Raw genomic sequence first — 14,747 nt, 5'->3', positions numbered from 1 at the left:
GGCCTTCTTTTCCCTCCTGCTCAGCCAGTTCAGGAACCCTCCTGCAGTGGCTAGCGTGGATCCATGTCACTCTGCCTGTGACCTTCACTGCCGTTGGGGTCGTGAGCAGGACCTGGAATGGGCTATTCCACCGTGGCTTGTTCCACTTGGTTTGTTGGAAGTCCTTTACCACGATCCAATCCCCTGGTTGTAGATCATGCAGAGGTCCCTCAGCGGGTTTGGGAAGTGCTTCTTTACCTGTTTGTGGATAGATTTCAAAGCAGAGGACAACGTTGCACAGTAATTCAACATTGCATCATCACACAGTGTGGTGTCCGGCAGTGTTCCTTGAGCTGGCCCTATCCCCGTGTTGGGTACTCGTCCAAACAGAATTTCGAATGGGCTTAACCCATGTTTAGGCCTAGTTTGCATCCTCATTTGTGTGAGTGCTACAGGGAGGACCTTTGTCCATCCTAGCCCTGTTTCTGCACAAGCTTTGCTTAGTTTATTTTTAAGTGACCCATTTTCCCTCTCTAAGTGTCAGTTCAATGAAGTCCATTTGGAAGTGATCAAATGGTTTGTCTGGTATTGGGTGTGCTGCTTGAGTTAGTTTGATACCTTGATCTGCATTATGTTGTGCACATATCAAGCATTGCTTGCAAAATTTCGCAGCATAATTTGAAAACCCCTTTGTGAACCATCTCTTTGTTACTTCTGCTACCATCCCCCCTTTTGACACATGGGTGAGCCCATGTGCCAATTTTGCATAGAAAGGGAACATGTATTTTGGTAGACAGGGATGGCCTGAGGGACAAGCCCAGACCGAGTTTGCAAGGATACAGCCCGCCTGTTTCCAGACTCGTCTCTCGTCCTGGGTGGCAGTGCTCTGAAGGTCCGCTAGCTGTAAACAAAGGGTAGAAACCTGAGGAAAGGCAAGGTTAGAGGGTGAACTGGAAGCCGAGGCTGCACACTTAGCTGCCGCGTCCACCCTGGCATTCCCTTGAGACACAAGATCAGTATTGTTAGTATGGGCAGCACACTTACTGTACACACAGCAATGGCTCTAGGGAGTAGAACAGCATCCAACAACTCAGAGACCAGTTTATGATGTGCAATGGGAGATCCTGTGCTAGTGAGAAAATTTCTATGTTTCCAAATGGTGCCAAAATCGTGCACAACGCCAAATGCATACCTACTGTCCGTAAAAATATTGACAGATTGCCCTGCTGCCAATTTGCACGCCTCAATGAGGGCACAGAGCTCTGCAGCCTGCGTTGACAGGTTCGAGAGCAGACGTGACGCCTTGAGGACCTCGTGATCTGAGACTACGGCAAAACCTACTTTGTTCTTTCCCGTCTCTGGGTCTCTGGAGGCTGAACCATCCACATAGAGGATCATGTCTGGATTTTCCAAAGGGTCGCTCTTTAAATCTGCCCTGGGGGAACAAAAATCGTTAGTGAGAGCTACACAGTCATGTGGTTCTCCATCGTCCTCTGTAGGGAGAAGAGAGGCAGAATTCAGAACAGAACAACATTTCACAATGATGTTAGGCATATCAAGTATGACAGTGTTATACTTCAACCATCTCTGTGCTGATCATCCTCTGTGCTTTTCTCCAACAGAAGCGGGGAGACAGCATGTGGGACCAAAAGGGTGAGGTTAGAGTACGCCACAATATTTCTGGAAGCAGTTACCACCTTTTCAGCTGCAGCAACTGCACACAGGCAAACAGGAAGTCCAGCCGCCACTGGATCCACCCTGCTGGAGAAGTAAGCTACAGGTCTCAATCTATCCCCGTGTTTCTGCAAAAGAACAGAGGTCATAAAACCCTTCTTTTCATCTACAGTTTGAACAAATGGTTTACTGGGGTCAGGCAGTCCCAGAGTGGGTGTGGTCTGCAGAGCGCTCTTTAGGGACGTCAGGCGCGCGCGGGACAGCCGCAGCATTGACTGCTTGCAGATCTTGGACAAACCTCCACTCATCGGGCTGGGATGGTTTTCTTGCCTTCTTAACTGGAAAAAATAGGAGTGCACACTGGAGAGTCCTGGCAAGGGACAATTACATCTGCCTTCAGCAACGAATCAAAGACCGGTCATATACCTGCGATTGCTTCTGGTTTGAGTGGATACTGGGTCTGTTTAGGACTGAAATCTGATTTGGGGGTGATCACCACTGGTTCAGCATTCTTTATTAGGCCCACATCATGTTTACCCTTTGCCCAAACGGAATTTGGAACTCCCGCCAATTTGGGGTGCACCTCTGCTGGAGTTATGCCTGTGGAAACAGAGACAAACAGGCCACTATGGCTGGGGTCCCCAGGACCCTGGTCATCAGTGGCTAGTATTACACTGCGCTTAACATGCACACACACAGCCTGACTTTGCTTGTAGACCCCAAGCCTTTGACAAAACAACACACTAGGGTCCTCTGTTCGGGACCATTCATTGTCATTGGCTGCACACTTCTTGACCCACTTCCCCACGTCTTTCCAATGGGCGGCTCGCGGTTTTGCTAATGAGACATGGGGTATAGAATCAATGATGTCAAAGAAATCATGTTGGCAGCAGCCGACCTCAGAGTCCTCTGACACAAGGCTGCATATAACATGTTTGAGAACACTGCGATTAGCATTGATGCAGCTGTTTGGACAACGAGTAAAATGGACCTGCACAGCGCAATAATGTTTAGACCAATACATAGTTTGAGGGTCAATCTTTCACGTGCATGGGGGTCTGCAAACCAAGTCTTTTCAAACTCTACATCTTGCCCTTGGTGAACATGTGCTGTACAATGCAAATCTTCCTCTTTCATATAATCTGTGTCAACTGATGAGGTGTTCAAGTGTGCGAGCTGTACAAGGTGTTTTGGAGTTTGTGCGAGTTGATCTGAGCAGAGCTGCCAGACATACACATACAGAGGGCTTCCAAACCCATACTGCACACCGCACGTTTCACTTACTTCAATAGTTAGTCCATCTGGAGTGGATGTGAGATTTACTTCTAATTTGCACATTAAATCATGTGCTAACAAATTTACTGGACATGTATGTGAGATGAGAAATGAGTGGGACGTAACTATTCCTCCCTCGCTTTCACACGGGAGGTTGACTGAGAAAGTTTCGGTTACAGGTCGTCCTGAGATGCCCACTGTCTGAATAGAATTTGAGCTGAGCGGTGGGTCTACTGGAAGTACCCCATGTTGTATCACTGAGTGTGCTGCTCCAGAATCTACTAAAAAGGTTAACACATGCCCACACACAGTGAGGGGCATACAAGGGAGTTTAGAAAAGGGAGTAGTTGTGTATTTTAACAAACTTAATGCAACTTCAGGTGTATTTATTTGGACTGGTGTATCGGGCATTTCTGTGTAGTCTTGCTGTTGCATGCAGGTGCTGCTACTAATGTGTTTAACATTATGTGAATGCTCCTGTCTATGTGTATGTGCATCATCAGGTGTGTGTGTGTTACCTCCCCTGTTCTCTGTGTGGGGCCCGTTCCCAGAGTCCGCCCATCAGTCTGCTTTGCTGTACTCCTCACAGGGCCTCTGCCTGCTACTGTGGAGACAATCTCGAGCAATGTGTCCCTTTTGATTGCAGTTGTAGCAGGTTGCACCTTTTATCCAGGACGAGTCACTCCAGGTTGTCCTGTCTCGGCCCCTACTTCGACCTCTTCCTCCTCTTGTTCCTTTTTCTCCAGGCTGAACAGTCTGGAAAAGAGTGAGAGTGGCGGCGTGTAGATCTTGGTCTCTTTGTGTCGACTTTGTCTTCTCCTTCTCTTTCAGCAGCTTTTCTGCATGCACAGCGTACTGCTAGATCTTGGTGAGACTCAGGAGTGCCCTCCACTGCAGCCAGGTTCACGGGTCTGGTCAGGCCACTGTGTTTTTTTTTTTTTTTCTCATGCACGGCGGTGAGACGGGCAAAAAATGCTGACACCACTTCACATCTTCTTGCTTACACATACTGATCTTAGTAATGTCTATGTTCAAGGGAAAAGTACTGTCCAGACGAGCACAGAGAGCAGTGATGGTATCTCTATACTCACCATTGCCAGCCATGCTCCAGTCTGGTGTAGTCATTCGCTGGTCAGCTTCCGGCCACTCTTTGGAAACTTTGCTCCAATCTATACCCATCTTGATCATGAGTAGGCGGCGAAGTTCATGGGTGGTCGGTCGGAATTCTCTGCAAAATATCAACAGTTCGTTACCAAATCTCTTTCCTCCTACCTCTCTCACATTGGGAAGAGAAGCCATGCTTTCCTTGATATCAGCTGTCATCCAGGGTCTGTGGACTAAAAGCACGCCGTCAGCTCCAGCCACTTCCATCATTGGAAGATGAAGGACTTCAGACTTTAGATTATGGCCTTGTGGACCCACTGGTGAGCACGTGGTCAGGTCCAGGAGGGTGTCTTTTCCATCACCATATGCAAGACCGGATCTCGTGTGTGACGGAGAAGCGCTGAGAGGCGCTGATGCTGGAGGCGGCTGGTAGGCTGGGATAGATTCCAGAGGCTCAGTTTTTTTTTTCCTTTTTTTTTCTTTGTCTTGACTTCTCCCCCTTTCTGTGGGTGAAGCGCTTGTGGGAATGATGCTCCGCCTCGCTGAGGAGGCAGTGTGTGTTGGGGTGGCGGGGCAGACTCCAGGTCAGGGTCCATCTGAAATTTCAAACACTGAGAAGAGGGTGAGAGCCCTGCCTGTCGTTTCTCTCTTTTGTACTCTCTCTTAAGTGTTTCTTCTTTCCATGCAGAAAACACCCTCCAGTCCCCTAAGAACTTAACATTATCTGCAGACTCTTCTTTTTCCTTCTGTTTCAACTTTCTTCTAACTGTCCTATCTGCCTGGGACTAAAACTGCCCTTCTCAGGGAATCCTAAGTCCTTTACCCATATGTCAAACTGTGCCAAACAATCCTCGCCATACGAGGTTTTCATAAACTGGATGTTTGGGCTGCCATAGGAACATCCAATTCTTATTATAGCACATGTAGCTTCACACTTACTTGCTTTTTCTTTTCTTTCCCTAACTTACTGTTTCTGTTCCTCATTGTACACTGTTATATCAATAGGTTATGACAACAATGGCTGAGTTTTTTCAGGATCACAAGAAGAGCAAGTTGGACTATGTCCAAAAATGCGACACAATAATCCTTTAGGTATGTTCTTATTAGTAAACAATTTATCTGACATTTGCCTTAAACCAAAGTAGGTATCATTTAACACAACAACCTCAAAGACAACTCGCGCATGTGTACAAAAGCTGTTTCTCTGTTTCAGAATTTGGAGGAGGACAGTACTCTGTTAATTCATCAATATTTTGCGTGCACACCGGTGTGTCTTTGCTACTTCGTGATCGAACCTCTCTATCCCGTTCCTCCGACGGGCCAGTTGTTCACACAGAACAAAGGGAGCAAGATTCAATTCTTTCCCAGTTACGAATCGCTGAACGTGAGTCCGTCGAGACACGCACCCGTACTTCCTTCGCTCAAGTAGGTGAGCCGTTACCCAGTCGTCACTTGGGCAGATAATTCTCTTACACAACCCAATAAACTACTCGCAGTTTATTGTCTCAAAATTGTGTTTATCCGTTTCGGCAAACATATTGATGGTACCACAGCTTAGCAGTCCTCCTGGGCTCGGACAAACTTCTGTCCGTCTCTTATATCAGTCTTCCTTGACTGGGACAATCTCTGTCCATCTCTTATATCATTCTTTAAATACTAGGACAAATCTCTGTCGATTTCTTGTATCATTCATTAAATACTGTTTCCACTAATTTCCTTACACAAGAATGCAAAGTTATCACTTACTGGTTTGGTGAGCCCTGATGGCCTGGTCTCTCATCCGAGTTCTCAGCTCCGCACCGTGGCCTTGGGAGTGTTCCGTCGTCCGAGGATCAGACGCATAGGGCCCACCCAGGGGACACCAAATTGTAATGGAAATTTCTAATAAACACTTCAGAATGCTTAACAGTTGTCTTTTCAGTCATTTATTATAGATCATATAAAAGATATATAAAATAGGAAAGGAAAGAGAAGAATAGAAGAAGACATCACTTCTGATGATGCCGAAAGTACGCGCACTCTGAGTTGTGTTTTAGGAATGTTATCTATTATACTCTGAAAGCATTTGCTCACTGCTTGTGTCTTCACGTGATTGGCTCAAGATTTTCTATGAAGCTTTGTTAGAGCGTGCACCTGGCGTGCGGGCGGATGCGTAGTTATGAGAACTCAGGCACCCTGCTTATCACCACCAAGGTCAGGAAAGGTGGTTACATCATGAGAAGATGCAAGCTAGGATGAACTCAAGCACCCTGCTCATTACCACCAAGGCCACAGAAAAGCAATTACAACATAGGAAAAACATCTTTCTCAGTATAGGCCACTTGAGCTCAACACACAGAAACACAGAGAATAATAATGTTCATCCATTAAAAATTCCCTCACAGCTTCAACAAAATGATAAGAGCACCTCTCTGAGTGTCACATTTACTTGAAAAAAAGGTGCGCGTGCACGAGCATGGTTGCGCGCAAAAGTGTCCCGGTTTCAGACTAGGGAAATCTGGTCACCCTATCGTAACGTGAATATTTTGTTTCCACCTTATTTCGTTCACTCCCATAAGGAGGACTTTTTTTCGTTTTTTTGGCACGCTATTCATCATATGCAGTCAGTTCGCTCATGGTGAGTGTGAAAGGTGCTTGTATGGTGAACAGTCCCTGTTTATTTGGGTAAAGACCCTGTTAGGGTTCAACCCAGTCTGAAACAGTCAATCGGTCAACTTATTTCTCGGGACCCCCACCCTCGTACCACCCAGACGTCTGGGACGGAACACCGCAAAAAAACAGAGAACCAGAGATCAGTTTAACTGCTGTTTAATCACAGTATTCTCGCCAAAGATGAAAGATTACAAACACCTTTTATAACAAATCATAATCTCTCCAAACGGCTATTGTGTCTGTCGAATGTATGTGTGTATATGAGCAGGTCTTAATTACTTCATTGTTCAGACATCTTAAAGGTCATTGCTTACGTACCCCCCTTCAGGTCAGGGCACTATGTACTTAAACACAGATAATATATCTAGTCTACGAAGTCTAGTCAAAGAAAACTACATCAGACATTAATACCAATTTAAACAGCAATAGTTTTAAAGGATCTAAAAGCTAAAAGATGAAAAGCTAAAAATATTAAAATCAAAACTCTTAACACATGAATGTGTGTCTTGTGCTAAGTCAGCAAATTACATCTTGATTTCAGCAATATGTAGTAAGACAATCATAAGCAAAATAACAAACAATTTTAACAAAGATATGTTATAAATATATGTTATATGTTATAAACAAAATAAGAACAAACAAACAAAACAGTCATATGAAAAATAAGAAAAATAAGAATATGTCTGGCAAAGCAAAGAAATGCTACTTCACTGGAGGACAGGATTCAGGATTAAACTCATAAAATCTTTAACATTAGAATCATAAAGTCTTAACAATCCTGTTATATTCTGTAATTATAAAACTACATTCAATCATTGGATATTCAGCTGTGAGTGTCTGTTGGTGTGTCTGACATCATATGTAGACCTCCAGGCGCCGTTTAGACACATATCTGATCAATAATACACATTTCATATCAAACATAAACAAAATGTTCCCAAACAATGTCCAGCCGAGACAGAAGGTCATTTTAACTGGACCGAAGTTCATCCTTAATTTTGTCACCGTTTTAATAAATTACTGCCTTCTTGGCCAAGAATAATACTTATATAAACCTAACAATCCCCCCCCCTTTGATAATAGTATCACTATTATCAAATCCTAGGATCATATTTGATCATTATCACCTCATGATCATATATGTGATTACATCGAGAATTAATCGAGTTAATCTTTGCCCTTCTTGACGTATATTGGTGCTCAGAGGGCGGGCATGCCCGATCAGTCCTTGTCCCACCTCACCAGAGCTTAGAGAAACTCAAAACCTCTTAATTCGTCCCAAATACACGCTACTTCCTTCAGAGTAATTTGTTCTCAAACAGTGAGGGAAAAATGAAATTAGAAGGGTACTATAAGGGAATTATAGGGCATATCGACCTATAGTGAGAACAGAGTCCTGTAAGAATACAGAGTTTCAGAGCATAGAGATGTGTAATAATAGTAGAAGATGGCATCAGATGAAAGACATAACACATTCGTGTGGTGTGCACTTGTGCAGTCCAGTTAGTGAAGTTAGTCCAGAAGATGTTGTCTCGAAGTCCAGCTCGAGCGGGTAACCCTGCTCCGAGCAATGAAGTCCAGAAGGCTCGGGCGGGTAACCCTGCCCCGAGCAAAGATGAAGCAGTCACGAAGGCTCGGGCGGGTAGCCCTGCCCCGAGCAACAATGAAGTCACGAAACCCGTGATGAGGACTGTCATGGTTGTAGTGAGGATGATTGGTTCCAAACGGGGCGCAAGATCTCTTCCCCTCTTTGTTCACAACGTCTTGAGGATTCTCAGTCGAATCTGTGTAGAGCTCAGAAATAGAGAGACAGAGAGAGAGAACAGAGATTCTCGGGACACAGAGAAAGCATTAGTAGTGTGACTTTTGAAGTGACACTTTGTCTGAGTCTATGGCATTTGAAACCCCATAACTATAACAATAATTATTATTATTGATTTCTTATTATTTTAATGTTGTTATTTTATTGTTCTGCTTTTATTGTTTGTTTTTCTTTTTTACTGTCCAGTGTTCTTAGGTACCTTGAAAGGCACTCATAAATAAAATGTATCATTATTATTATTATAACTAGGTATTATTTCTTTTGCCAGAGTACGAGTGAACTACCTTCACGTTCTCTCGAGAACAGGGAAAAACTTCTACCCATTTAGAGAATTTGTCCACAATCAAGATGACAAAAATCAAATGAGAAAGGAAGAGCATATGTCTCATGCAGAATATCAGGCTGATATTGATTGAACACACAGAATAACCACAGAGGTATGATAAATATCATAAATTATAAAACAAGAACCGTGTAGAACAAGAACCATCAACAAAGAGTACTTCCCCCATCCCTAGAGGGCTGGAGGAGAGATCAGACCTGATACTAGTAGTATGTACGATTTTTAGACAGACAATATTAATGTCATCCCAAGTGTCATCCTGAGAATTAAGGAAGTGTGCGAGAGCGTGACCTACATTATCAAAAGAGGATGTGACACAAATTTTGAGATTGTTAGTAGAACAGAGAATAAATAGTCATATGTTAATTTAATTATCAATTAAATTACTGATAAATTAATTTAATGGGTCTGTAAATTTTGCAACACCTGTTTAACTTGATGTGACGAGTGCAAGATCAGTGGGTAAGACAAAACCAATTTTTCCGCATCTAAAACCATCAAAGCACATGCGGAGACAGCCCCCAGACACACAGGTAAGCCTTGAGCAACAATGTCTAATGTTTTGGATAAAAACGCACAATGATGCATTTCCCCCCCTCCCCCCCCATGCTCCCCAGAGGCTGTGCCTTGGTGTTCACAGGCATAGAGGTGGAAGGGCTTGAAGTGAGCAGGTAACCCAGGGGCGGAACAAAGGGTGCTTCTGAGGGAGTGATAAGCAACCACCATAGCGTCAGTCCAGGTCAAAGGATGTTGCAGTGGATCGTGATGAGAGATTGCAGAACGGAGAAGCTTGTCATATAAAGAGCAGTCAGGGATCCATTTTCTGACCCAGAAAAGACATCAGTGCATGTTTAGTTGCAGGGCGTTTTGTGTCTAGAATGACAGCCTTGAGAAAGTTCAAAACTTCAAAAGTTCAAATATTTAAGTGTCCATGCATTATTGCAGCTTGGTCCTGAAAACCTTAAAGCCCTTGTGCGCCAGATGTTGGAGCAGGTGCAAGTGTCAGTGTCTTGGCAGATTTCTGGTGACTCAGCAGATACCAGAACACACAGACCACAGAGTCCTAAGGGAGGGAGACGGTCACAGAGTACGTTATGAATTACAGCTGAAAAAAAACAGCAGGAGAGTCAAATGAAACCTTGAGTCCAAACGCTATCTCCTCATGTGCATGGAAAAAAGGCAGAAAAAGGCAGAACAGAGATCATTAATGGAAAACAGCAATGATGAGCAGGAACCTGTGATATTACAGAAGAAACAATCAATTCATTAATCTTACATAAATCTTGTGTAAAGTGTCTCACCATGCCTTGCTCGAGAAGAGACTGTAGGATGACATCGGTCCAAAGAGAGAGAGGTACTCATCTCATCTCATTCTCATTATCTCTAGCCACTTTATCCTTCTACAGGGTCGCAGGCAAGCTGGAGCCTATCCCAGCTGTCTACGGGAGAAAGGTGGGGTACACCCTGGACAAGTCGCCAGGTCATCACAGGGCTGACACATAGACACAGACAACCATTCACACTCACATTCACACCTACGGTCAATTTAGAGTCACCAGTTAACCTAACCTGCATGTCTTTGGACTGTGGGGGAAACCGGAGCACCCGGAGGAAACCCACGTGGACACGGGGAGAACATGCAAACTCCGCACAGAAAGGCCCTCGCCGGCCATGGGGCTCGAACCCGGACCTTCTTGCTGTGAGGCGACAGCACTAACCACTACACCACCGTGCCGCCCGAGAGAGAGGTACTGCTTAACATAAACAACTTAACTCTGTTAACTCTGTTTCTTGCTGAAAAAATTATGGTTAACTAAATACATTAAAAGCCTATCCATTCCATATCCTCTGTGGTTTTTAAAGGCAAAAGTATGGAGGTTTAAAACTCAGCAAACAGTTAATCAGAGCATTTCATATCAATAGTTCGAAATTAGGAGGAACATGGTTAAGCTTAGCCTCATAAGTAGCAATAAGTTTAAAGAAAGAAGGAGATAAAAAAACAGGGCAAATTGAAATGACAAACAATTTCACTGAATGTAATTTGAATAAAATTGAATAGCTGATAAGCACTCTTTGTTGGATTCGATATGTGACAGAGACTCAAAATAAATTTTAATTCAATTAACAGTATTAATGAGAATAAGAATTGGTTATCTTGGACATTTTGACTTTATGTATATGGAATTTACCTAGTAATATAAAGAGATTACTTATTAAATTTATTATTGTGAGAGAGTGCCAAAAATAATGATTTTCTCTGCCCATTGCAGATTTCTGTGGCTGTCTTTGCCTGCTGTTCTTGCATGAGTTGTTTGTTTATATTATGGCTATCTGTAACAGTCTGGGAGCCTTATCTCAATGCTGACTGAAAAAGAGAGAGAGACTATAGAGACGGAACAATTATTCAAAATATTATATATTATTAAATATTATGACGACAATTATTCAAAAAAATGTCAACAATGAAGTAAAAAGCGGGTTAGCTCGCTGTTGAACTAATTTCATGCTTCCCAGACAAGACAAGTCCACATTTCACTAAAACGCGTTAGAAACAGGAGTATATAGGATATTTAAAGGTTAGAATTACATATGATTAATAAAAATACCACTACACGATCAGTTTTAAATGTTTTAGATCAACATTAAACTTTTCGGCATTTCCATTCACACGTAGGGTGAATATATTTGATGCCTTTTATTATGCCTTTAAACAGGAAGTGGTATAACACTCAATATTTTAAAAATGATTCCTGATAAATATCTTCAAATCTGAAAGTGATATTTGATTTGGCTGAATTAATCAAACTCTAAGCCTTAAATATATTTCTTCTGTTTTTACCATGTCTGTTTAATTTAAGTGAATGTTTTAAAAATGTTTTTTTTTTTGTGTTGTATTTGCTTGTACAGTTATTTCATTATTTAAGGTCTGAACGCATAGAATTACTGCCCAAATCTGATGAGACGAGAGTTTTGCCCTAAAGAGCTGCTTTTTCTTTTATCCAGTGCGCATGCCCAGTTCACAAACATCATGGGAACTGGAGTTCTAATGTTATTTTGCCGTCACATACTTCGTATTCATCATTTATAAGATCTAGACATGAAACTGCATTAATAGCTGCACTATTAATTATTAAAACACATTAATAGTCTTGTAGACTGCTCGCGGACCACTCGTGACTTTCCAGTTACAAGTTTCGAACTATCAACACACAATGAATATAAAATAAAATACAGATGCTCACCAATAAAATACTCACCAAACGCTGAAACTAACTGATTAAGAAGCAGATTTTTCCTCTGATGATTCCATTCTGTGTTAAGGGAAGACGATCTCTTCTCTTGGATTTCTAACAGTGATGAGATTCACAAATGATTCGGATCTTTTTCAGGACGAAACATAAATGACTCGATCAAGCGAATCGATACAGACGCATGGACTGCATTTGTTGAGTTCATGCACACGTAATGGTTTGAGGAAAGTTCATACTTTAATTTCATGCAGCATGAAAGAGTGATTATTGCTTACAATTTGAAAACAGGAATACAAATAAGGTTTCCGTAGTTTCTGAGTCAAGAATCAAGAGTGAATCAAGTAAATTGATTCACACGCATACGAGTTTGTTCTAAAGAATCGATTCAGTGAAGCTTTCGTTGAGATTAAAATGCACACCCATGTCAACTTATACAGAATGTCCGTATTTTATACGGATTTGATTCAATAAACATAGTATACGGGCGTACAAATAAAGTTATACGGATTCTTTTTAACAAAAAAAACCCACTTCAATATTTATTTAGAGCTATAATCAATTCCCACGATGATAAAAGAGCACATAACATTTACACTTTGTCACTACACTACACATAAAGTCTTAACAATCCTAAATTATATTCTGTAATTATAAAACTACATTCAATCATTGGATATGCAGCTGTGAGTGTGTGTTGGTGTGTCATCTCATCTCATTATCTCTAGCCGCTTTATCCTGTTCTACAGGGTCGCAGGCAAGCTGGAGCCTATCCCAGCTGACTACGGGCGAAAGGTGGGGTACACCCTGGACAAGTCGCCAGGTCATCACAGGGCTGACACATAGACACAGACAACCATTCACACTCACATTCACACCTACGGTCAATTTAGAGTCACCAGTTAACCTAACCTGCATGTCTTTGGACTGTGGGGGAAACCGGAGCACCCGGAGGAAACCCACACGGACAACATGCAAACTCCACACAGAAAGGCCCTCGCCGGCCCCGGGGCTCGAACCCAGGACCTTCTTGCTGTGAGGCGACAGCGCTAACCACTACACCACCGTGCCGCCCTGTGTTGGTGTGTCTGACATCATATGTAGACCTCCAGGCGCCGTTTAGACACATATCTGATCAATAATACACATTTCATATCAAACATAAACAAAATGTCCCCAAACAATGTCCAGCCGAGACAGAAGGTCATTTTAACTGACAGAAATTAATCGTTAATTTTGTCACAAATATATTACTGCCTTCTTGGTCAAGAATAATACTTATATAAACCTAACAATAGCCTACACGGACTTTTTTTTTCTCCCTCTTCTTTGAGCTAACGCAAACGGGCTAACTAGCCAAATGCTAAGACAGCAACATGACAAAACTAGTGAAAGAAAAGAAGGGGAACATTTTGATGGACTGGAATGATGATTGTCCGCTCCGCTTATGCTCTCCTTTACCTGATACTCCTATCTCAAGCCCTAACTCCAAGAAAACATGCTCAAGAGATAACGATGAGGCAGCCAATGCAGACATACTAAAAGCTGTCCAACACTTAACGAGCAGGTTCATATCTCTCGAACAAAAGATAAGCCAAAACACTGAAGAGATTGTGGCTATCAAAGAAAACATTGAAGGTATCGAACACATGGCAAAGACAAACATTGACAAGATGCAAGTGATGAGTCGCCGGCTCGGTGAACAGGATGAAAAAATTGAAGAAGCAGAGCGTTACAGCCGACGCTGGAATCTGAAACTTTTCAACCTACCGGAATCCACCAATGAGTCCACGGAAGATCGAAGAAAACAGATCTTTCAGATTTTTGGACAAATGGCTCCAGATGAAAAAAACAAGCTTGGCTTTCTCGTCGACACGATTCACCGAGTTGGACGCCCCAGAGATGACAGGAGCCCTCGTCCTGTGATTATCCAATTCACCATGCGCACCTCATCTCATCTCATCTCATTATCTCTAGCCGCTTTATCCTGTTCTACAGGGTCGCAGGCAAGCTGGAGCCTATCCCAGCTGACTACGGGCGAAAGGCGGGGTACACCCTGGACAAGTCACCAGGTCATCACAGGGCTGACACATAGACACAGACAACCATTCACACTCACATTCACACCTACGGTCAATTTAGAGTCACCAGTTAACCTAACCTGCATGGCTTTGGACTGTGGGGGAAACCGGAGCACCCGGAGGAAACCCACGCAGACACGGGGAGAACATGCAAACTCCACACAGAAAGGCCCTCGCCGGCCACGGGGCTCGAACCCGGACCTTCTTGCTGTGAGGCGACAGCGCTAACCACTACACCACCGTGCCGCCCCCCATGCGCACCATCAGGCAGAAAATATGGAAAACTTCGATGACCACCACCATGATGAGGGAGAAAAAGCTTCGACTTGCGGAGGATCTGACATATGGGGAAAGACAGCGTCAAAAGAAACTTTGGCCACTGGTTGAAAAAGCCCGCAAAGATGGAAGAAAGACTGCATGGCGTGGTCCTGATGTGATCATCGAAGGAAAGAAAATCACCGCTGACTCAGTGAAAGATGTCTTTTGAGACACCCATAGGTTTGTCCCTATCTCTCCAGCTTCAAAGCTGAATGTTCTCTTTTTTTCCATTAAGGGAGAAAAAAATAGAA

At 43.1% G+C, this 14,747-nt stretch overlaps 1 long non-coding RNA gene across 1 annotated transcript; it reads right to left on the bottom strand.

Moving 5' to 3' along the window:
- Positions 1–6,824: 6,824 nt before the first annotated feature.
- On the bottom strand, positions 6,825–14,030 carry LOC132886502 (uncharacterized). Its single transcript, XR_009654704.1, has 3 exons — positions 13,868–14,030; positions 12,107–12,196; positions 6,825–10,313 (listed from the first exon to the last, which is right to left on the bottom strand). It is a non-coding gene; the product is annotated as an uncharacterized LOC132886502 (long non-coding RNA).
- Positions 14,031–14,747: the final 717 nt, after the last annotated feature.

This window comes from Neoarius graeffei, chromosome 5 (genome assembly GCF_027579695.1).
Source record: "Neoarius graeffei isolate fNeoGra1 chromosome 5, fNeoGra1.pri, whole genome shotgun sequence".
Classification (NCBI taxonomy): Eukaryota; Metazoa; Chordata; class Actinopteri; order Siluriformes; family Ariidae; genus Neoarius; species Neoarius graeffei.
Note: the sequence above shows the minus strand (reverse complement) of the source record. Positions and strands in the feature narration are given on the sequence as shown.